Genomic DNA, 25,337 nt, shown 5'->3' on the forward strand with positions numbered 1-25,337 from the left:
GTTTACATTAGAATTTTAATATTCTTAGTTCAATTTCTTTCAATAATTGTATTGGGATCTTGATAAGGATGGTATTGAACTTGTTGACTTCTTTTGGTAGGGGCCATTTCAGAATATTAATTTTACCAGTATATAATCTTCAGTTTCTATATTCAGTGTCTCAATTTTAATTTTACAAGTTTTAAAATCCTTGTTCAAAATTATTTGCAAGATTTTTGACTTTGAGATTTAGATTAATGCAATTTTTGCTTGATTTCTTTTCTACTATTATTGGCAAAAAGGAAAGCAACTGACTTCTGCATGGTAACTTTCTACCTTGCTAATTATCAGAATGTTTCTCAGATGTAGGAGTTTTAGAGTGAAATCTCTAATGGTCTTTTATGTATAGAATCATAACATCTTTAAGAAATGGTGCTTTGGCTTCTTCCTTTTTTATCTGTGTCTCTGTTATCTATGCTTCTTGTTTTATGGTTCCACCTAAAAATTCTAGCACTATATTTAATAGCAGTAGAAAGAATGAGGATCCCAATTTTAATGTAAATTGTTTCTCTTCACTGTGGACTTGTGTATTACCTTCATTATGTCAAGGTATGTCTTCTACATCTACGAATTTTATTACAAAAGTATGTTGGATTTTGTCAAAGTCTTTTTCTATATCAAATGAGATAATGATGAGGACTCTGTCCTTAAGTCTATGTGCACACACACACACACACACACACACACACACACACACACACACACATACATCCTGGGATAATGCTAATTTCATCATGATAGATAATAATTTTCATCTATTATCTTTGATAATATTGTTGAATTTAATTTGAAAGTAATAAGATGTTTTATGTTTATATTCATCATGGAGATTGGTTTATAATTTTTTTTGCATGGGTGTTGAGACAGGGTTTCTCTGTGGCTTTTGAGGTTGTCCTGGAACTAACTTTTGTAGACCAGCATGGTCTGTAACTCACAGAGATCTGCCTGCCTCTGCTTCCTGAGTGCTGGGATTAAAGGCACAGGCTACCACTGCATGGCTTGGTTTATAATTCTTATTATTGATAGCTCTTTATCCTAATGCCAGGGTAATGCTGGCTTCATAAGAAGAACTTGATTGTGTTCCTTATTTTATGTTTTATGGAACACATTCCTCATGCTCACATAAATGATCCTGCACCTAATAACGGGTAGTATCAAATGGATATACTATATTAAAAAGCAGAAGGTTTAAAGGAATGTTGGATTGGGTAATAAGAGAGGGTTTAGAATGGATATGATTAAAATGTATTAATACATATGTGATATTCTCAAATAATAACAATGTAATTAAATTTTAAAGAGATTGCTGATATTAAGCATGTGGTATTAACTACCATCATCATAATCTATGGATGCCTTTGTTGAACACTTAATTAATGGACAGCACACATCCATAAAGAGAGCAGGCATCTACTATTTAGTGGATTGTATTTTCAGAGTAGTATATACAAGGATTTCTATCTCAGTTTCAATTTAAGTGTCATGATTAAAATATGGTTTATTTATTGCTTCCTACAGACTCTGGTAACCTGCAGTGTAAGAACAGTCAACAAAATTTATCTGAAAAGTCTTCTAGTTCAAGTTCCTTAGCTGATAAATGAGAAAGCAAAATTTGAGAAATATAGTAACAATTGTCAAAACAAAGAGAAATGGGCATACTTTGGGTATTTTTAGTGGAGGTTATTAGATTGAACTGAGAAATTTGTGTGAGCTGGTGAACTTGAACAAACACTCCTAAAGGGCCTCAAGAGTTTGATTGTTTGACATCAGGCTTTTGCACTATCCAGTGGCCCTTTAAGCATTACTTTCAGCAAAACTTGGTTACATTCTTGAAGTGCATTCTATGTTTGAACCTTTCTAAAAAAATCTGTCTTAACTCTGGTATTTGGAAGTAATCCAAATCATTATTTATTTTGGGACAGTGAATTTCTAAGATGATGAGCATGAACAGTTCTTAGACGATAGTTTTATGATTTCACCTTGCCTTTCTAAAAACAAAACAAAGATTGTTTTATCAACTTATATTGTCCAAATGAAGTAGAGATTATATAAACTCTAACTATCAAATATATAGATTGAGTTCTATTTGTATTTTTTTTTTTGTTAAGGACTAGGTATGTGATATTGTAGCCATTTTAATCATTACATACATTTTCTCTTGATATGATGGGGTTGCTTTTAGTGTATTTTAGGCAATGTTTTTTAAATGTGTAGTATATGACGGGCATTGGTGGTGCACGTCTTTAATCCCAGCACTCGGGAGGCAGAGGCAGGCAGATCTCTGTGAGTTCGAGACCAGCCTGGTCTACAAGAGCTAGTTCCAGGACAGACTCCAAAGCCACAGAGAAACCCTGTCTAGAAAAACAAAAAAAATTATAGTATACAAATAGTCTTTGTGTGTAAGTATATGTGACAAATGAAAGGCAGAAAATGATTTAATTATTGACACTTTAGAGTATTCATGCCTCTTAAAATGCATATTTGTTAGGCTTCTCATCATTAAGTAGATTTTTCCTCACCCATCATGGCTTGTTTTGTTACAGAGAATGTTATTCTGAAATGCACCATTTCTGACGTAATTTCCAAAAGACCTGGCATGTTCTGTTCTTTTGAGTCCTGGGATGCCCTAGTAAAGTATTCCTGAGCCATCCCAGAGAACATGCCGAAGGATTCATATCCCATCAGCTTAGTCTGTTCTCATCCACCAGATCTGGGAGTAAGCCAAATGAATCCCACTGATCTGGGTGAGATCAGGCTGACTTCTCAGCTAGCCCTACAGTCTGCTTATGCTTCTGGGGAAAGAACACAAATATCATTTTCAACTATTCTATCTTGGTAGGGTTTGGCATATATATGACTAAATCAGATGACAAGGTGGTTATTATTGCCACTAGAATTTCCACATAAGTTATAAACTTTTTGAAAAATTATATTATGCACATCTGACAACATATTTTCTTGCCTTACATTATAAAATAACTGTTTTCAAATTCAGAAAACCCATTGTCAAAACAAAACTAATTGACAATGCAGGAAGTAACTGGAGGAATTCATGGCATATAAACATAAAAATGAATGCACAAGATTCAAGGTTGTGAGTTCTTCAGTAATTCAGTTAATCACCTGAATTGGGTGATGGTCCTCTCCCAGATAGACATTTATGATCTCAGGCTGTTACATGCTTTAAGCATCAACTTGGCTAATGATACTTGGAACCAGGAAAGTTCTCTTTTTCCCTCCTAGTAGATTATATATTTCATGTGCTTTAAAATATATCCCCTTAGCAGCCCCAGTAAACACAACTAAAACTTTTATCATGACCTTGGGAACACATCGGAAGTCACTGTAAGAGATGATTTTAAAGTACCTTTCAGTTTTGTCACACAAAGCATTGTATCCATGTCTTATTATGCATTTATCCAATTGCAAGCACTGTTGACCACTTGCTCCCCATTTAAGGAGCAACTCCTTAAACATGAAAACGATGCAGCACATTGTGTTCTTTCTACAGATTTGGCATTTAAGCGGTGTTTTCCTGGATGTGGAGCACACTTAAGCTGTAGTATTTATGTAGGAAGATACATCCTTGTCCAATTACTTTCTCCATCCCTGTTATTCATTTGGTGGTGCTTTAGATAAGAGCATGTTCCTTTACTGCAATCTTATTAAATTAACTTTATTTTCAAGAAGCTCTAAAGATGAAAAGCACTCCGGATGTTAAATATCATTTAAATATTATATGAAATGATTCTGGAGTGTTACATTTGTAGATGATAGAGGAAGAGGGAGAGGAGGAGAGAGAGAAGAAGGAGGAGGTATGGAGGGAGGAATGGAGAGAGGCAGGGATATAGGAGGGATGGAGGGATGCAGGGGTGGATGGAGGCAGGAATGCTAATATGGAATGATGGAGGGATGCAGGAATGGAGGGATGCAAAGAGGAAGTGATGAAATGATAGAAGTATAGAGTGAATGAGGATTGGGGAATTGTGAAAAGAGAAAGTAGAAGAAAGAAGGGGGAGAGAGCCAGGCACTGTATGGATGGAAGGCAGAGATCAATTTAACAGTTTGTGCAGCTGCTTTGAGTCAGATCTCTAAAATCTTTCTCTGCCTTCATCAGGGCCTTTAAAAACAAAAGAAACAGCAACATTAAATAGGAAAAGAAAATAGCCAACAGCCAAAGATTAATTATATCTAAATCTGTATCTATATCTACATCTATATCTATTTCTATACCTATACCTATATCTATATTTTTATCTATAACTATAACTATAACTATATTGGTTTTTTGAGACAAGGTTTCTCTGCATTGCTTTGGAGCCTGTCTTGGAATGCTCTGTAGACTAGGTTGGCCTTGAACTCACAGAGATCTGCCTCCCTCTGACACCCGACTGCTGGGATTAAAGTTGTGTGCTACCACTGCTCGGCTAAGATTAACAAAATATCTTAGAAAATAAATGTTGTTGACTGTCTGTTTTGTGTGTTCAGAGCAATCTGACGTAAGCTGTAACTGCAAGCCTCTCCTTACTTAGACAATGATTTAAATTCTGAGTCCTATATCATAAGCCTAAGCCTACTCTCAGCCTGGCCCTCAACCTTACATTTGGAGCAACAACAATAATGCAGATGCAGTAGACAGTGATGCTATCAGCCTGTCAGGTTGGTCAGTGAAAGTCCATGCTGTCTTAGAAGGTAGTCTCAGTTCTTCAAAGAAAGGCTGTCCATGGAGATTTAAGGGCATGGCTCTTTATGTAGTTTTTCATATTGTCTCTTTTCCTGATTTTCTTCCTTTATAGTCAGAGGAGTACCTCTGTGGTAAAATATTCTACTGGTTCTTCAAGTAAAATCTATTGTCCCTAGGTTGTAGAAACTTTTATGATGATGACTATTCAAATTTCCTTTGGAAATAGAAAACTGATCTTTCTTGACATTGTGGTTCCTATTTTATTGTTTGCAAATTCACGTATATTTTTCATTCACATTCTTCCTTTTGTTTATATGTGTGTGTTAGTGCTTTGTCCCCATATAAGGTTTGCTCAAATGTCTTTCATGTACCTCTGCATCTTCCCACCCTAAGTAGGTGTCTCTTTCTGTTGCTTTACATATGATCGGCTCTTGGCTGTGTATTTCCCTTCTTTGGATAGCCTGCTGTTTTCAGAACATTCTTTTCTCTTAATAACCTGTGAAGAAATGATTTAAACCAGATATTAATATGAAAATGTATAAGAAGATGGAAATGTATAGACTGATGTTATTATTAACATCTTTCAATTACTGCCTTGGAACTTGCCAACAGAAGGTAAAGATTTAGTTCAAGGACAGGAGTAGATGGAAGAAGAATACAGAGGAAGACTTTATTTCTTCATTAACTTGCTTGGTTACTGGGCATAATGCATAAACTAATGATCTTTTCCTGCCATATTTTCTACTAATTTACCAAATTTGTCATAGTTATGTATCTTCTCTGTTATGTCTTCAATTTGGGAAGAAGGAGAACTGGTAAGCTAATGGTTTCTCTTCTTCACCTTTTGACTTCTAGCCTACCCTTTGCTTCAACTTTAAAATTTCCCTTCCTAGTAGTTCTTACCTCACCCTAAGTCTGAGCCTGGATTTGTTATTGATATACCATGCACCTTCTGTATACATCCTGGCATTCCTGTACATATTGCAAAGTAATCTTGAGTCTACATATTCATGGTAGCTAGGTAGGCTGATGTGTCTGAAGATACACATAGATTTCATATGGTTCTTTCTAAATAACACATCATTGAGAGAGAGACGGCTGTGAATGTTTGTCTTTAAATTGAAAATTAGGCATGTAAAGACTTTTGATTACCTAGAGACATGTCAGTGGCATGGGCAGTTTAAGTACCATGACAGAAGAAATACACTTAATGGCAAATTACATTACATCGTAGTCAGTGCTCTTTCTCAACTACAAAGGAATTGTTCCCAATTTTCACATTAACCCCATGAGATAAATATGTTGGTCCCATTTGAGAGGTTAACCTCTGAGAAGTTTTGTGAATTGTTCAAGGCCACAGAACCACAAAAATAGTACTGGAGTTGATATTTGAAAACCACCTTTCTAATTCCCAAACTCTATATCTTGGTGCTGCATGAATCTTGTTCACATTTAATGCACACTTTGCTCTATGATTAAAGGTATTCCTTTCACTGTTGCTGCTGCTGCTTTTAAGAAGTGAACTCTATTCAGAATCACCATATCACAGCCTCATAAAAATGTCGACAAATGACTTGAACATTTTATAAGTAAAACATATCTTTTCTCTCTGAAAATATTTTATGCTATTTCATTGTTTGTGTTCAGCTTTCTTCCATTTCATTCATTGATGCTACTTTGTAGTATTTGGTATTCTAATAAAAACCTGACTGAATACTTGTTCCAGTGGATCTACTCTGTTTTCCTTTGGCAGTTATTTAGTAGAAAGAGCCCAGATATTTCCAAGTACCCTCAGGAAACTCTAAACCCATTTAATATAAAGGAGTGCTTCTATTATGAAGGTATAACATTGTAGAGATGTGTTCTAGAAGCTTTCAAAAAGAAAGTGCTTGACCACATAAGGTAAGCAACCTGGAAAAGTGGGACTTTTTAACTGTATGAGATTTGGTGCAGGAGGGCAATTAAGACAGAATAAATGAGGGACAAATTGAACTTGCCTTATCTTTTGTCTGATAATGTAGGTTGAATTTTAGAATTAATTGTCCTCAGCTAATTGGTAACATACTGAAGCTGGGATACTCTATATAAGAAATATAATAAGAAAGGATATATATGTTTTCAAAGTTTCATGAAAAAATTGAATTAGGTAATGGACCCATAAATTAATAGATATGTATCTCTTATTCGTGATCATATTATTCCATAGGATTGAGTGGAATTTAATATAGAAGAGGTTGCAACTGTGTTGAATATTTTTATTTGCTCTTGGTCTTCATGTTTGTGAATGTGAAAAAGAGGAAAGAAAAATGTATCTTCCCTCTTTAATTCTGAGATGGATGAAAAAGTTTGCTTATGAGACTCACCTCTTTCAGTGGCTTTGTAAATACTTTATACTGCTTTTTTCTTATCTACCTATTTATTGATCATTTTGAATTTTCATCTCTTCAAGTTTGTAGAATATGCTTTTCAATAAGGTAGTTGAATTTCATTGCTTGTTTTAACTGTTACCTGATTGAATTTCAAGTTTTGATTTTGAGAATAAATCATTTCAGACATTCAAACATAGCATTTTAACAATGATGACTTGAGAATATAATGTGGGCTTTTGCCTAAGGTCCCCTTTATTCCATATTTCAGAATATTGTTTATTATAATTTACTCTGGAAATATACATCCAAACTCTCCCTGCATAATTTTTACAGTATGAACCTTGGAAACAGTGAGAACATGTACAAATGTTAGGAAATAAATGCTCACAGTGGGAAAGAACTGAGCAATACACATAGCTCAAAGCCATTTTGAAGGGTTTCCAGGTTAAGTGAGAATAAAACTGTGTTTTCATAGGATGCAAGCCTACCTGGGAGTCTTGTTTTGCTCAAAGGCTGTCGATAAATTAAATCATGCTATGATGAATAAATATGCTATATAGTAACACAGACACATTGAAAGGACACCTACGTAGGAATAATTTTAGGCTTAGAGTATAAAGGAAATGCTTATCATATCATTATCAAAGAGGCAAAGATCAACAGCTTTAGCAAGTTATCTGGCTCAAAGTTTAGTACTTTCCTGTGTCTATTCACTCTCATCAGAGTCTGATTTTCTTCTTATGTCTAGAACTCCTGATAACTATTTCTGATAGCTTGAAGCACAATGAGAATTAAATACTCCTTGTGTTGTTAGGTATTTATTATTGCTCTTTTCTGCAACATACAATAATAAGGAAAGAAATTTCCTGAGCTCCCTTCATATTATCCTCTGGTCCATCCTTGTCACAGAGAACATTCACTGATTGATCAAATTCACAAATGATAGCTAGATAGACATATAAATATAGATATTGTGGAATGAAAATATACACATAGAGATGGGCTTACAATAGAAAAATAATAGAAAAAGGAAAAGAGACAAACAGAAGAGAAACAGCAGAAGCCAGAGGGAGGTGGGTGGTGGTAGCAGGATATGTTGAAAACTTGGAAATAATTTTTCTAGAGGTGTGATTACAAGTTACAGAGCTTAGGAACAAAACTGGTTTTAGTGTTCACCTTTGGAACATAAGCTCAGCTCAATATGCTCAAATTGACATTTGGAGTTTTGAACTATTTTGAACCTTATATACTCATCGCCATTCATATCAGGTGATTATGAGATTAACCTCTTTTCTCTTTTTATTCATTCATTTTTTTGCTAGACCTTAAAATTATTTTTTAATTTTATTTTACATATGAGCTGTGGTTGGTATGCAACCTCTTTTCTTATCCATATACAAAAGAGACTAAATGCATAGGAGAAAGCGTTAATTTGTGGAAGGGGAAGAAGAATTAGCATCACAACTCTTGGGGAAAAAGAAAGAGCTAAAAATATAAACAATTATACAATATTAGTTTCATCACTAAAGGGAAGTCTAGGTTTTCTGAATCCCTCGAAATTATATACTTCGGCGAGTTCTTTTAACAGTGCTTACATAAATCAGATGCAAGATGTCAGGTGGGACCAGACAAGGTTTGATTGTCTTTATTAAAATTTGTCTTTGCTTATCTGTGTTTTCTCTTGCTATGGCAACTTGGGAAAGTATATTTTATATCTTAAAACTTTAATTTTCTTCAAATGAGTTATGACATAATTGTCAGTGATAATTTGGTGTGATTTTATAGTAGTAGGAGGATTGCTTTGCATCTAGATGCCATGGAATCAGTCATTCATACTGTTTCTGTATTTATCTTTATGGTCAAAATTATGTCATGTCTTTTAAGTGGAGGAAACTTATTGGTTAGTACCTCTTTGGAATTTATCGCAGGAAATACGAGTCTTTTTCACTGACTCTCATTTAATTTTGGCTGCCATGTTCATCAATCTCTGTCCACTTCTGACAGGTCTTTCCTGTCAGGTGTGTCCCTCCTGCAGCTGACTAACCTATGCTGAAAGTACTTGGCCCTTATTTTTTATTGCTCAAAGATTTTGGGAGATTCAAATTCCTAGTTGCCATTCAAGTGTAAGTTCTACCTACAGGGAATATGCTTATTGGATTACGTCCTTTCTTTACTGCTACTGTTTCTTGTCAGTCTGTCAGAATGCATAAGAACAATAATTATAAAAAAAGTAAAAAGTTGTAGTGCAGCTTGCAGGGATATCAATTTCAGTTATGGAACATCTGTCTCTTTAACTTGACAGTTGTTTCATATTTCTGCATTTCCTAACAGTGCTCTCTGGCCACTGAAATTCTTAGAAACTCATTTTAACTTCTTTTCTTAGATGTTAGGTTTCCTGCACAGAGTGTAATTAAACGCCCATGAGTACAAATTTAAGGACAGGCATACAAACTAACACAATTTGAATAATAAACCCTTTATATATACTCATTTAGGGATGCTGAAAAGAAGCCCAGTACTGTCATTCCTAATTGTGGAGTGTACATGAGGAAGTGTGTGTGTGTGTGTGTGTGTGTGTGTGTGTGTGTGTGTGTGTGTGTGTGTGTGTGTGTGTGCATGAATGGGGAATGTGGATTGCTACAGAGGGGATATGCTGACAGAAAGGGGGAGGAAAACGGCTCTCTTGACCTGGACACATGGGGTAGGGCCTAGGCCTGGTCCAGGATGATGTGGTAGACTTTGGGGAACCTCTTTTGAGGGCCTTACCCTGCCTGGGGAGTGAAGGGGGGGATGGCTAGGGCAAGTGGGATGTTGGAGGGGAGGGGAGGGAGAGGGAGAAGGGATTGACATCTGAAGCAAGCTTGTTCCTAATTTGAACTAATAAAATAAAATAAAATAAAATAAATTGTGTCTTCTGTTTCTTTCCACCTACCCTCTTGGTCTCTTTGGTGTTAATTCCTGCAAAGGCCATTGTCTGAGAACATCAGGATTGCCCTGGTAGGAGAAAGAGGATGGGGCAGTAAAAATGAATGATAATAACAGAAGTGACATTTTAGAGGCACGTTACTATTTGGTAAATTGTTTCTCTTATCAGGTTACATTTTCTCTTCTATAAAATAATAACCACCTCAGTTACCCATATGGACACTGTACACATTAAACATGACAAAACACGAACATCCTGAAATTTCCTAGACATACACAATGTCTTTCCCTCAAAGAACCAATTTTTAGGTGGAATACATGTATATCAAGGACTGTGCACCAATCCTGGGCCATAGGAGACTTCTGATAGTGCATGGCTGTTGCCAAAGCTGAGTTTCTGGTCTCTACACATGCAGCAAACATGGGATGTTAAAGACTGATAAAATTCGAAAATAAACTTTTGCATTAGATTCTTCCTTGGCCAGGCGTTAGTGGTGCACACCTTTAATCCCAGCACTTAGGAGGCAGAGGCAGGTGGATCTCTGTGAGTTTGAGACCAGCCTGGTCTCCAGAGGGAGTGTCAAGGTTACACAGAGAAACCCTTTCTCAAAAAACCAAAAAAAAAAAAAAAAAGATTCTTCCTTCTGTATCCTCAACTATGCTTTTAAAAATGTTTCCCCAGTACTGTTGACTTCAAGAATTTGGATATGAGTAGGCCCTAAGAACCCTAATATAGGCTGGTCTTTGCCTTGGAAATAGCTTGGGATATTTGGGTGTCCCATGGAAACTCTTTAGTGGAGAAATTTATTAGATGTAACCCAATCTCAGTATCAGAAGCTTCATCTGTGATGAGAGAAGTACAGTTGGGTCTCTTTCTCTCTGTTACTTGGCGATTTCATCTACATTGCCTTCATATATTCTAGGAAGATTCTACTATATTGTTTCCATACTACCTCTGAAGTAACTGAGTTTTAGCTGTCTCTCCTGTTTTCTCTCTCACACACTGTTCTTCCCTCTCCCTCCCTGTATAATCCTCCCACTCTAGTCTCCTCCCCCCACACACCCTGTCCTTTTATAACTATTCTAATTTCCCTTCTGAGGGAGATCCCTCCCTCCACCCTTGTCATCCTTTATTCTCTACCTAACCTCTGTAGTGATATGGACTGTAGCTTGTTTTCAATGACTTAACATTCACATATACATGAACACATACTATATTTTTCTTTCTGGGTCAGAGTTACCTCACTCAAGATGGTATTTTCTAGTTCCATCTATTTACCAGTGAATGTCATTTCATATTTATTTTTCAAATCAATGTGTAGTTATTTTATAAATTTTATTTAAATTAGAAACAATCTTATTTTAAGTATCAATCCCAGCACCCTCTCCCTCTCATGCTCCCATGCTCCCCACCGACCCCCCCATTCTATCCCCCATCCCCTCCCCAAGGAGAGTGAGTCCTTCCATGAGGGATCATAAAAATCTGTCAAGTCATTTGGGGCAGAGCCTGGGCCTTCCACCATGTATCTAAGCTAAGAGAGTGTACCTCCATGGGGAATGGGTTCCCAAAGTCTGTTCCTACACTAGGGATATATCTTGGTTCCACTGCCAGAGGGTACAGAGACTCCCAAGTCCTCCTAACTGACACCCATGTTCAGACGGCCTGGTTTGATACTAGGTAGGTTCTGCAGCTGTCAGACTGGGATCCACAAGTTTACACTTACTTAGGTGAGCTCTTTCAGTGGGTTTTCCCAGCATGGTATTGACCCCTGTTTTCCTCAATCCTTCCTCTCTACAACTGGATTCCAGGAGTTCAGCTCAGTGCTTAGCTGTGGATCTCTGCTTCTGCTTCCATCAGCTACCAGATGAAGGCTCTAGGATGGCATTTAAGATAGTCATCAATCTCATTATAGGATAAAGGCATTTAAGGTAGCCTCTCCACTATTGCTCAGATTAATAATTGGGGTCACCTTTGTCATATATCTCTTTAAAATATAATGGGGCTCTCTATTGCAGTGTCTCTTTTCTTGCTCTCCTCTATTCTCCTCAATTTTCCTGATCCCTCCTGTTCTCCTCCCCCATTCTCTTCTCCCCTCCTCTTTCTACTACTTCTCTTCCCCTTCCCCAGTTCTCCCAATTTGTTCAAGGGCTCATGTCCCTTTCCCCTTCACTGCAGGGTGGAAGGGGCTGTGTATGTCTCTCTTAGGGTCCTTCTTTTTTTCCTAGATTCTCTGCAGGTGAGAATTATAGTCTGGTAAACATTTGCTCTATGTCTAATCAGTATATGAGTGAGTACACACTATGTTTGTCTTTCTGTTACTGGGTTTCCTCACTGATGATAGTTTCACCTAGTTCCATCCATTTGCCTGTGAATTTCAAGACTGAATTTTTCCCCGCTGAGTAGTACTCCATTGGGTAAATGGAGTACACATTTTCTGAATCCATTCTTCAGTTGAGGGGTATCTAGGTTTCTTCCAGGTTCTGGCTATTCCAAATAATGCTGCTATGAACATAGTTGAACAGATGCCATTGTTGTATGAATGTGCATCCTTTGGGTTTATGCCTAAGAGAGGAATTGCTGGATGTTGAGGTAGACTGGTTCCTATTTTATGGAGAAACTGCCATAATGATTTCCAAAGTGGCTGTGCAAGTTGGCACTCCCACCAGCAGTGGAGGAGTGTTCCCCTTTTTCCACATCCTCTCCAGCATGAACTGTTATTGGAGTTTTTGATTTTAGCCATTCTGACAAGAGTAAGATGGTATCTCAGAGTTGTTTTGATTTGCATTTCCTTGATGGCTAAGGATGTTGAGCTCTTTCTTTAGTGTCTATCAACCATTTTAGACTCCTCTATTGAGAATTCTCTGTTTAGTTCTGTACACCTCTTCTTAATTGGACTATTTGGTATTTTGGAGACTAGCTTGTTGAGTTCTTTGTAAATTTTGGAGATCAGTTCTTTGTCAGATGTGGGGTTGGTGAATGTCTTTTCCAATTCTATGGGCAGCCATTTTGTCTTGTTGACTGTATCCTTTGCATTACAGAAGCTTCTCAGTTTCAGGAGGTCCCATTTATTATTTGTCAATCTCAGTGTCTGTGCTATTGGTGTTATGTTCAGGAAGAGGTCTCCTGTGCCAATTCGTTCAAGGGTATCTCCCACTTTCTCTTCTAACTGGTTCAGTATGGTTGGATTTGTGTGGAGGTCTTTAATCCATTTGAAATTAAGTGTTGTTCATGGCAATAGATATGGATCTATTCTGCAATCTTCTACCTGACCATATCCAGTTATGCCAGCACCATTTGCTAAAGATGCTTTTTTTCCATTGTATAATTTTACTGTCTTTGTCAAAATTCAGGTGTCCATAGGTGTGTGGGTTAATATCATGATCTTGATTCCATAATCCACCTGTCTTTTTTGTGCCAACACCAAACTGTTTGAATTACTGCAGCTCTAGCACTTGAAGTCAGGGATGGTGATGCATCCAGATGTTCCTTTATTATACAGGGTTGTTTTGGCCATTCTGGGTTTTTTGTTTTTCTCTATAAAGTTGTGTATTTTTCTTTCAAAGTCTGTGAAAAATTGTTCTGGGATTTTGATGGGGATTGCATTGAATATGTAGATTGTTTTTGGTAATATTGTCATTTTTACTATGTTTATCCTACCTATCAAAGAGCATGGAAGATCTTTCCATTTTCTGGTATCTTCTTTAATTTCTTTTTTCAAAGACTCAAAGTTCTTGTCATACAGGTCTTTCACCTGTTTGGTTAGAGTTCCCCTTTTTGTGTCTATACTCTGGTTTCTCTTCAGATCATATAAGCCTTTCACCTGTATTTCATATTTTTACTGTCTAATATTTCATTGTCATGTACCAAATTTTCTTTCTCTATTCTTTGTTGATGGACATGTAGGTTGTTTCCAGTTTTGCCATTTATACATAACATGCTCAGCTCTTTAAATTACATTGGAACTCAGGCTCCTGTTCTTATATTTCAAGTGCTCTTACATACTAATCCATTTCTGCAGCCCCATCTGCAAAGTGTCTTGTCATTCACAGCCATACTTAAAGTGTGCACTGAAGTGTAGTTATGACCTGCCATTTCACTGTCTTCTCTCATCTTCATGTGCATCTTTTTTGACCAAAGTGTTTTTATTTCATCTAGTCACATTCAGCAACTCTGTAACTTTTCTATATTTTTTATACTTATTCTTTTTTTAAAAATTTACTTGTTTATTGTAGGTATAGATGTTGGTATGTGTATGGGTTTGTATGTACGAATTTAGGTCCCCCAGAGGCTAGGAAAGGGTTCTCAGATGCCTTGGGGCTAGAGATAGAGTTGGATGTGATATGTCTGACACAGGAGCAGGCAGGTAAATTGGGTACTCTGAAATAGCAGTATTAATCCTCACTGTTAAGCATGTCCTAAGTCCTAATGCTTTATTCATAATAAATAATAGATGGGGCTAGTTGCCTCAAGACATAAAAAGATGTTCCATGCAACTGCACTTAAGATTATGTAGTTTTAAAAATTTAATTGAAGGACTGATCGGTCTTTTAAGAAATTGATTTGAACCTGGGAAACAGAAACTAACAGGAAAAACTATCTTTGAGTGATAAAGTTTCATAAGTATGTAGCATGAAAGGCTGAAAACAGGAAGACCCAGTTTATTTTACTCTGTTGGTTAGTTCAAGAAAAGTGTATTTTGTCATTCTACGTGGCTTTCATGAAGGAAACCACGTGGTATCCTTCCTATTAATTATATAGATGCCCTGAAGAGGATGAATGATAAGTCCCAAGGAGGAAATTAAATCTATGGAATTCAATATTATTTAAAGGATGTTTCATAGAAAAACTGTGAAATAGATCATCCTATTTAATTTCAAAGCTTGCACAAGACAAGGAGAGTGAAAAGTTTCTCATAATTTATATTAAGCATAATATTTCAAATGTGGTTTTCTTAAATGTTTGATTATCTTTTGATAATGAGATGGTATCGATTTGATGCTCTAGCCTATATTTGATAAATCATTTTTATATTGTTCACATTTCAAGATTCCTGGAACAATGAAATACACATGCAGAGACAGAATGAACACAATTTTGAGAGAATACAGGATGTATTTGCAAACATTTCAATGAAACAAGAAAACTCACTAGAAATAGGTTACAAACTTATTCTCATTTTATGATATTTTAATTTCCTTCATGCCTAGATAGGTAGTCTAATTAATTACACATGATAATTATATTTAATAGTTATTTTATGAATGTGTGCTAACCCTTTGTTTTATATAGTCCAAAGATTTCCTTTGTGAGTTTCATATAAATCTTGTGTTTTCCATCAAGAAGTTTAATGTTATTTCAGAAACATGTAATTCAAATAACTACTGTAGTGTGTAATATATTCAGTCTCACAAGTGGATTTCATGCGGCAGATATTTGAGGCATTGCATGGGAAGACAAAAAAATGGATGGGATTTTAATTTTTCTGTATTCATATTTGATTTTCTTTTTCCATAACCAAACAAAAATAACAGAAACTAAAGCAACTGAATAGAAGGGAGTTGTTCCTGTAAAGCAATGGTGTCCTAGTAAGATATGGGCAAAGAAGAAAATTTGCATTGATGTCATTGCAGTGTCTGATGCTCCCAGTCAGGAGGAAAGCATGTGTTCTGTTACTCATAAGTGAAACTGTAGCATACAGAGTTGGAGAAGCCCTAACTTAATTACTGCTGCACTTGAAGTCACTTTTTCTCCACATTTTTCCAGATTAGTGAAGTACACTGAACCTCAGAATAGTGATATTAAAGAGCAGAATACATTGTTCTAAGCTTAGTTAGGTGGCCTCTCTACCCATGCCTATTTTGTTTCTGTCTTTTGAGTGATGATATAGTGGTTGCATGTGTATCATTGTGTATGTGTGTGCTTATGTATGTGAGCATACCTATGTAAGTGTTTGTGAAGACAGTTCACCCTTAAGTTACAGACTAACATTATGTATGTCACCAATCACATTCTTATCCTGGTGTTCTATTTTGTTTCCTATTTACCCCCCAATTTCCCAATTCTCCTTCCTTAGTTCCTCTGGTTTACCTGAATTTAATTTAGTTTCCTTTGTTACTTTTAATAAGGCTTGATGAAATGAAGACATAATTACCAGAGTAATAGTAGAAATACTATGATATCACATCCTCATTCCTTATCATTATAATGATCTACTGGGCATGCATGATTTTTCTTCTAAAACCTGCTGATTGTTTTGCTTCAATATCTCACTATATATATATATATATATATATATATATATATATATATATATTTCAGTGATTGTTAAATGTTTCACAAATATTTCCAAAATATCTTCTATGAAATTAAAAGCTCTTTGTCTTAAAACACATCTGTATTAATAACTTTATCTGACTAACACAAGAATGCAGTAATTTGAAATTACTTTGAGAATTAACTAGGTCCTGAATTGTAAGTAAGCTGAAGAGAATTTTCTTTGTGAATAATTAGAAATTAATGAGGCATCACTATTTGTCAAGAGTCATATTATAGCAAGTGAGTAGATCAAAATTATCCTTTATGATTGTTAAATTACAATATCCCTCTCTATGGCTTTTGCAATAAAAATAAGTAACAATCAAATTTCTCTAATAACTTTCATAATTCTGTCAAAATATATCAAGATTTTATTCTTACAAAGTAGTTTATATTTAATTAGCTTGAACATAATCCATAGACAGATTTCTTACCTTTGCTTTAGTCAACTATATACTGCTTTAATAATTGCCAAGAAAGCAATTGTTTTATTTTCTTATTTTAACAATCTGATTAATTTTAATAAAATATAAACGTTTGATTTTATGTTTTTATTACACAAGAACTTATACGCATTGTAGAAGTCTCAAGAAATATTGGACGTAAAGATTTTCAAATGAGTAACTCATAAGGCTATAAATTATTCATAATACATAATTCTAGTACATTCCTTTCATTTCTGTAAAGATGTATTAGTTAAAAAGCAGTTTAAATGCTTTTCTGTGAAAAATATTCTATAGAATTTTTGCTTTTCCTGCACATGAATATACATGGGATATGATCCTTAAAGAACACATTGTCCTACAATATTATTTTCATAACTGTTTAATATTATCTAGCAATGATCTGAATTTGATATTATATTTTTGTGGTATATTTATTCTCAGGATAGTTCTCTCTAAGGACTAAAACCAAGGTCATAGGTTGACTTACGCTTCTGTGGGGTTGGTTTATATCGTATTGGACAATTGTTACCCTTGAACAATTGTTACCATGAAACTTTCTCATCAGGGCTTTACTCACAAACACGGAAAATAAGAAGTAAAAGGAGAACACATTGTATTGCTGAAATATGGAGACTGAAGTAGAAATAGAACAGAATAAAATTTCTATTGAAAATGGCTAAAAGAAAAAATATGGTGAGCATCATTAAAAGTTCTAGTTTTGTACATATGAGAAAATTATATTATTGATGCCATTAACTCAGTAACTACAGTGAGTGCTGTACTTTAGGTGCATCATGCAAACACTGCCTCTTATCAACATTTTGAGTTAGAGTAAGTTAAAGAAAAAGCCTTATTTATTTCATTTTGTCTTTATCTGTAATACATGTTTTCTTTTAATTTCCAAATACTTATGAGCCATTGTGCTTTCATTGTGGACTTTGTCTATTTTGTTTTACAATTGTTTCGAGAAATTACTAAATATCCTGAAGAATATTCCTGTAGGTCAGAACCAACCTGTGTTCATTAGCCTATATCATAACTATAATCATTATAAGGCAATATTTTCCAGGCATTCTGCTATTGCATATTCTTCAGGGATTCTTGTATTCAAACAAGTATTTTTTAAGTTAGTTCCTATTATTATTTAAGTTAGGAAGTAAACTTATACTTTGTATCTTTAGTAGTTGAAACATAAGTACAATGCATGTCTTAGTAGATAAGAAGGAACAATGCATTTGTTGTTACTATAGAGCTAACATTTCCTATAGAAAAGTAATCCACTCAGTTTGCTAATCACATCTGTCAGTACAGATATGACATTTTTCTACCTTCTATGATTTGACTATTTCCTCCAAAATTCAAGTTGTAATTTAACAGGTACTGAACAGTAATAAAATGTGGGTCATTTAGGTAGCTGATTAGGCCATGTGGGCATGACCCTCATAACGGATTTTATCAGGACTGGGCTTATTATTTCATGAATGAGGCTTTGCAGTGGGGAGAGAGAGCCCTCTTTCTAAGTGTGGGCATGACCAGGCTGGTTCTTGGGCTCCCACTCTTTCCCTGTGTGGCATGTGCTCACTGGACCTTCCATCATACTGTGATGAAGCAAGACAGCTCTCACAGACACGTCTCCAGAAGGATTCCCAGTACAGTGGGTTAGATTACTCTGATGCTCTTATATCAATTATTGTTCTGTCTGTAGAGCCAGGACAGTACTACTAGTACATATTTCTTAGAAAAAAATGTTAGGAAAGAAATATAGGGTTGAGCAAATAATAAGAGGCTATTAAGTCTATTGCATAAATAAAGTATGTTCAATTTACAAAGTTGTTTTTCCTTGTATTAGTCATAGTTTATCTGGCATTTATTTTTTTCTTTTTCAGATCACAGTATATTTACACCATTTCCTCTTCCCTACCTTCCTTTTAAACTTGTTCTCTTTCAATGCCATGAACTCTTTTTCTACTACTTGTTATTAATGAAACACACACACGCACACACACACACACACACACACACACACACACACAATATGATAATGTTCATCCCTTGGAAACACTATTCCTCCACATATAGCCTCATTGGCTTTTCCCCTCCACTTTTGCTTGTCTTTTGTTGTTGTCTTTGTTCATCTCTTCTTTAGATAGTCATGTTGGTGACATTTTATGGTTACACCTTCTGACATTCCTAGGCGATACAGTCTCACAGAAAATTCCCTATCGTCAGGTGATATGGCATGTTTGTTAGAACAGTGTTAACCTCTTATTTCTTCTTTTTTTTATTTTCCAACTAGGAAGATAAGATCTTGAAAAACTGGTATTTTGTTTATTATGAAGGTGAAAGAGGTATGAGGGAGTTCAGTCAAGTTTGTATTTGATCATAGCCACTACTTATACTCTCTTATCCCTCTGCTTTCTTTTCACACCCTTAGCAGCTCCCCATCTACTTCTCATTTAAAAGAAGATAGGTGTGAAAGACTCATAGTAACAGGTTTGAGGGGCTTGGGGAAACTCATCAGTCAGCAAGTTGCTTGCTACATAAACAAGAAAATATAAGACCTGTGCTTATCATTCCAGCAATGAGGATGTGATAGCAGGTAGATCCATATGTTTTGCTAGCCATTCAGCATAATGTTCAGTAAAAGACCATTATCAAGAGAAGAAGAGAAAAAACATTCCTGAGAAACAGCACCAGTGGCAGTTCTATGACTTCCACATATGTGCATGCACAAAAATTTACAAAATCATCTTACTGCATTTGATTTTTTCACTTAAAAGTTTAAATTCTTTTTTATTAACTATCTTCTTTTATTATTCTTAATTAGTTCTTAATTTCTATGTGTAAGAAATCAAATCTAAAACACACATTTCAAGAAAATATTGCTTAGTTTTCAACTAATACAAACTGTAGAGATAACTCATTCTTATCACTTAGATATTAAAGAAAAAAATCATAAAATCAAATGTATTATAATGACATCTGTGCAAACTGATATCTCCAGTATTTGGAGTGTGATATTGTCTGGTTTGCAAGATGATTTCCGGTCCTCTCCATTTGCTTATAAGAGTAAGGAATATGTCCTTTAAATGTTGAACATGACCACTGAGCCATCTCTCCAGAGAACTGAGACAGGAGAGGGATAGAGTAGGGCAATAAAGGAGATGCCTTGATAGAGGGAGACAGTACAGGCATGGAGAGAGATCTGGCACAGGGGAAATGTTAGGGGATGCACAGGGATGACCCCAACTAAGAATCCAAGCATTGGTGGAGAAAATGTCATTGATGCCATTCCTCTATAAAGAGATTGGTGTCTAGCTTGGTTACCATTCCTAGAGCCTTTTCCCAGTATCTGTTCAAAACAGAAACAGGCACCCACAGCTAAGCACTGAACCATACTTCTGGAATCCAATTGTGGAGAGGGAGAAGGGATGAGCAAAGGAGCCAAGACAATGCTGCAGAAACCCGCAGAAACAGTTGACCTAAACTAGTGAGAGCATGGAGACCCTAGTCATAAAGCTAGGGAAACAGCATTGGACTGAACCAAGCACTCTGAAGTTTGGTGCTAGTTAAGAGGCCAAGACAGTCTATGGGACCTCTAACAGTGGAGGCAGTCTTCAACCCTAGAGCACAAATGGACTTTGGGAACCCATTCCCTATGGAGGGATACTATTGCAGCCAAGATACAGCAAGGAGGGCCTAGGCCCTCCCCCAAACAATATGACAGACTTTGAAGGTCCCTGGTGGAGGGCCTCACTATCCCTGGGGGATGGGTTGGGAGGGTGGTGGGGAACATGGGTGGATGAGGGAATAGGGAGGATGGGTGTGTAAATATGAGTAGTAATAAAGAATTTAAAACAATGTTAAACATAGCTACGTTATCTATATATCCTGTATTTAAACAATATTTTGTTATTTGTGTTTTATGTGTATGGGTATTTTTGCTACATGTATGTCTATGGGACATGTGCATGCAGTGCCAGTAGAGGCCAGAAGAGGTCACTGGCTTCAGGAATTAAAGTTATCAATAGTTAGCCACTATGTCCTCTATGGGAGCAGCTAGTACTCTTAACTAATGATCCACCTCTCTAGCTGCTATACTGTATTTTCTAACCATTCATTCATAGGGTTGATTTCACTGTTTGGCTGTTGTAAACAAGCATTCTATTTCTAGGCTGTGATAATGTCTAACTCTATAGTAAACTGTACTTTTGGGGGATGGTTACTCAGGATTATACGCAGTTCTATTTTAAAATTTTTAGGATCCTTTGTACTGGTGTAGAAGTAATTGTAGACACATGGATGGACATCACCATCAGAATTTGAATTTATGTAATCATTGTAGAATGTCCTATTGGTAGGAAGAAATGCACATAAGAAGGAATAGGTCATTTCTCCAGATAAAAGAATTATTGCTAGGATTATAGGGACAAATATCAGCTCTGGATCCCCCAAATAAAGTTCTTAGCACAAAGGTGATTAATTTATCTCAGAAGGACAAAGGGCAGGGAATGAGAGACAAAGATGGAGACAGAGGATGGGGAGAAGGGGACGGGAACAAGGAAGATGGGAAAGGGGTATTGGGGCACGGATTGCCTCTGGATAGAGAAGAGATAGATATGGCACATAGGCAAATGGCACTTTAAGTAGATTAAAGGGGAGCCCCCATGTTAGGATGAGGCATTTAATTTTAGTAGGGCATGTTAATTAGGTGAGCCAAAGGGGGCTTTTGATTTCTGGAGTACAGCACTTTGATAGCTGGACCTTGGTAATCAGCCAAAGGAGGAGGGAGTGGCCAAATAAGGGAAAAGACCTTTAGCTTTAGCAATGTAATTTAACAATGTAATTTAACAGTTTTTAGGAAAGCAGATGGAACGGGAAAGAAGGGTAAGACCTGCCAGAACCATGTTTGTCATCCTTGGGCTGACTAGAATCCCTTCAAGAATAGTGTTGTATGACATCATTTCTAACAAGATATGAACAAATATTTTCTTACTGGGATGACAGAACAAAGGAAGGTTGCCAGCAAAGTGAAAATTTGGTGAATCATTGAGTTTTATTGGGATGACTTACAAGACTGTGGGTAAGGAACTACTTACAGGAATGTAAGTCATTCAAAGATCACTGCATCACTAAATCCCACCCAGCATGAGTCACAACTCATGAACCAGGTAACTCTGAACACACTGTTAAGCCTGCAGGCAGCTCAGCAGGTTAGAATGTGTCTTTTCCAGAGGGTCAGTGGTCTGAAGATCTTACATGCAGATTGGCTGGTCACTGCTTCTCCCAGTTGTTCAGTTTGTCTGGGAGTCTTCTAGCCAGGTTGACTTGTCTGCAAATGTCTCTCAGTAGTCCTTAAGGCTTATGTATGTTGAGGAGTAAGGGACGCGGTAAATCTTGTCAGTTTCAGGGAATTTCTGAAGCCATTGAGTTGTTTTAATTCCTGAGTTTAAGGTGCTTCCATGGAGGTTTGAATATTTCAGCTCCCTTTAAAATTCCTCTAAACATCCTGCTATTGCATCTCCTGGTTAATACCATTCTCTTAACAGCCTGTTGTTTGGCTTTCCCTTTAACATTCTATGTCTTAGCCAGCTTCCCTTTGAGATAAAAGGCTGTAAACTTTGAGGAAACTGCTATATCCTTTTTCATAAATAACAAGGAAAACAAAAACATGAATTTGTATTGAATAGATGGTTTCAAATTGTGTTAGAAAGAAAGAGAGAAAAGGCAAGGAACCCTGTGCTGAATGCCTCTTGTTCAAAGTGCAATAGAAGACTGTATACTACTAGCAGGCTTTTTCATGGTGTCAGGATGTTGACAGCTTTGTGGGTTTCGTTGATTCATGATTTTGTTTTTCTAAATTATAGGTAGTAATCTCTACTCCATACGTATCCTTCTCATTTAAGTAATATTATCCACACGTTTTTTTTTTTTCTGTTGTAAGAATTCATTCCAAAACCACTCAACATCTGGCATAGAAAGCTCTTAAGACTTCAGTGTTTATCTTTCTGTCTCTCTTCTTTCCCTCTCTATATCTCGGTGCCTCTGTCTCTCCCTTCATCTCTTCTTTCTTTCTCCCACATTTCAAGTGGTGAAGGAACAATTCAATGTTAGGATCATTACTATCTAAGGATATGATCTACTGATAATTAACCTGGTTGAGATAAACTTACATGTGAAGGCAGAAGTGGTTCCTTAGCTTCATTAGGAATATTCTAAGTACTCAAGGTACTGTCCAGATCCATATTTTACTATAATCATTTTCTTTTATTCAGTGAATCCTTTGCAGGATTCACACTGATTTGAACAAATGCCCATTTGTAATCCTCTTGATATATATATATATATATATATATATAATATATATATATATCAAGTTATATATAGTTATATATATTGTTATATATATTGTTGAATACATACATATATATATATATATATATATATATATATATTGTTGAATATCTAAAAGAAAAAGGAGTAATTTCTCCATTTTTTTTCTATGCAACACGAGCAGGTTTGGGTCACATTGTTTATTTTTGCTCATTTAATTTCTTCCAATTAGAGCATTACTATTGCAATTAATTTTGATAATCAGTCACATTCTGTAGCCCAGGCTGACATGTAAAACACTGTGCATATCAAGCTTCCCTTGAACTTACATGATCTTGAGTCAACCTTCAGAGTGCTAGGACTATAATGAAGATGAGACACCAAACACAGACAATTACATCATCACAAGGATTATTCTTATAATCTTATAAAAGAAAAATTATTTTTTCTGTGCTTATATTTAGTTGGCCCCAAATTCTTACTGTTACTTTAAACTCATCTAATTGTGTATTGTTTTGATGTTGAAGTTCACTAATTATAAGTATATAGGTGTTAAACATATATCTAGATAGGTACATAAATGGCATAATGTATGTATACAAATATTTTCAATTCATGAGGAGTGATTATATAAATGGATTTGAATGTAGATAATATATGGTTTTTAAGTAAAAATAATGGTCTGAAGAAAGGTTTTAGAAAGTCTAAAGGAAGGGAAATCTGTTATTGCCTGAATGGATTTATTTTCCTAACTTCATTTTAGCCTGTCCATTGATGGCTCATATCTTTAAAATTTAAACTACAATATATCACATTCACTTAATTTTACTTTTTTTGTAAATTTCTAGACAATAGGATAAAAGAGTTGTCACATTTAACAATAGATTTTTTCTTCATTTGAAATTGGCATTTCTCCTCTATTTATCCATCTCTGGTAGTTATGTTTCTTGAAAATCAGTCCCATCCACTAAGGGCTATTTAGGCAAAATCAACTAAATAGTATCTCTCCTAGGTTCATGATATACTATGCAGTTATGCTGATATTTCAAGATTCAGATTATGCCCAGATTGTATCATGTCTTGTTGTGCCAAGTTTGCAGAGCCCAGAGACTAACCCAGGAGTCAACACTCTGATGCAAAAGTGAAAGGTTTCTATTTATTTCAAGCTGGCCAGCTAGGATCTCACTGCATGGTGGGCAAATGAGATGACAACCAGCCAAAAAGAGAAACTTTTAAAGGGCAGACCATAAGGTTGAAGGCCACAAATTACAGAGTTTCCATGGTTACTTCAGGTTATACAAAGTTCAGAGTTAGTCAGTAACTATACATTTTAAGGGAGATATATTTGACTGAGATAAGACAGGGCAAGAGCTTGCAGGCTTGCAGAGTCACAGGGTCTGTCAGTTATCCCCTAGGCTGGGGGATCTTTATGAGGAACAATTAGCAAAGGAATGTTAACAGGAGTGGTGGACAGTTACCTCTCCTTCTCTGAAAGTAGGGGATCAGGCACCAGTCATGGCACTCCTGATTTAAGGAGTTAAATTTTCCTTTATCATTAGATGTTCCCTTTTCAGGGCCTAAGTTTTTAAACTTTTATTTGAATTTTTGGTCCCTCAGTCTGCTGGATAATAACAATTCTGAATTTACAGACTTGATGGTCCTTTTAAATGAATCCACACATGACTTCTAACTTTCTCTGCACTGCTGAATCTCTAGTACATTGAGCATTTACTCTTCTTGATGTTTTGAAAAAAAATCAAGCAATTAATAAGTGCTCAACAAACATGTAAGGAATGGTCTTAGTTTTGGAAAATATAACAACAATTATAGAACAATGTTTTCCTAGTAAGAAACAATACTAGCTTACTAGAAATATAATGGAAATTCAAAAATATTTCTTCAGAATTTCAAGCTATAAGATGACTATTTTTTTCATTTTATTGAAAATAGTAGGTTCTTTTCCTCATACAATATATCCCAATCACTGTTCCTCTCCCTTCCTGTCCTCCCAAGTTTTCTTCCCATCCTGCTAGCCTCATATTGGATGCAACCTAATAAGGGAGATATGTAATCTGTGAGGTTAAGATATCTCTTATTAGATACATGCCAGCCAAACGAAAGCCAGAGTGTGCCAGGGGCAGAAAGGCAGGGAGGCCAGAGAGAAGGGCACCCATGTGCCTTCTCTGTCCCTTTAAACCCTATCTCGAGTCACTCTGACATCACCT

The sequence above is a fragment of the Cricetulus griseus genome, chromosome 2 (genome assembly GCF_003668045.3).
Source record: "Cricetulus griseus strain 17A/GY chromosome 2, alternate assembly CriGri-PICRH-1.0, whole genome shotgun sequence".
In the NCBI taxonomy this organism is placed as follows: Eukaryota; Metazoa; Chordata; class Mammalia; order Rodentia; family Cricetidae; genus Cricetulus; species Cricetulus griseus.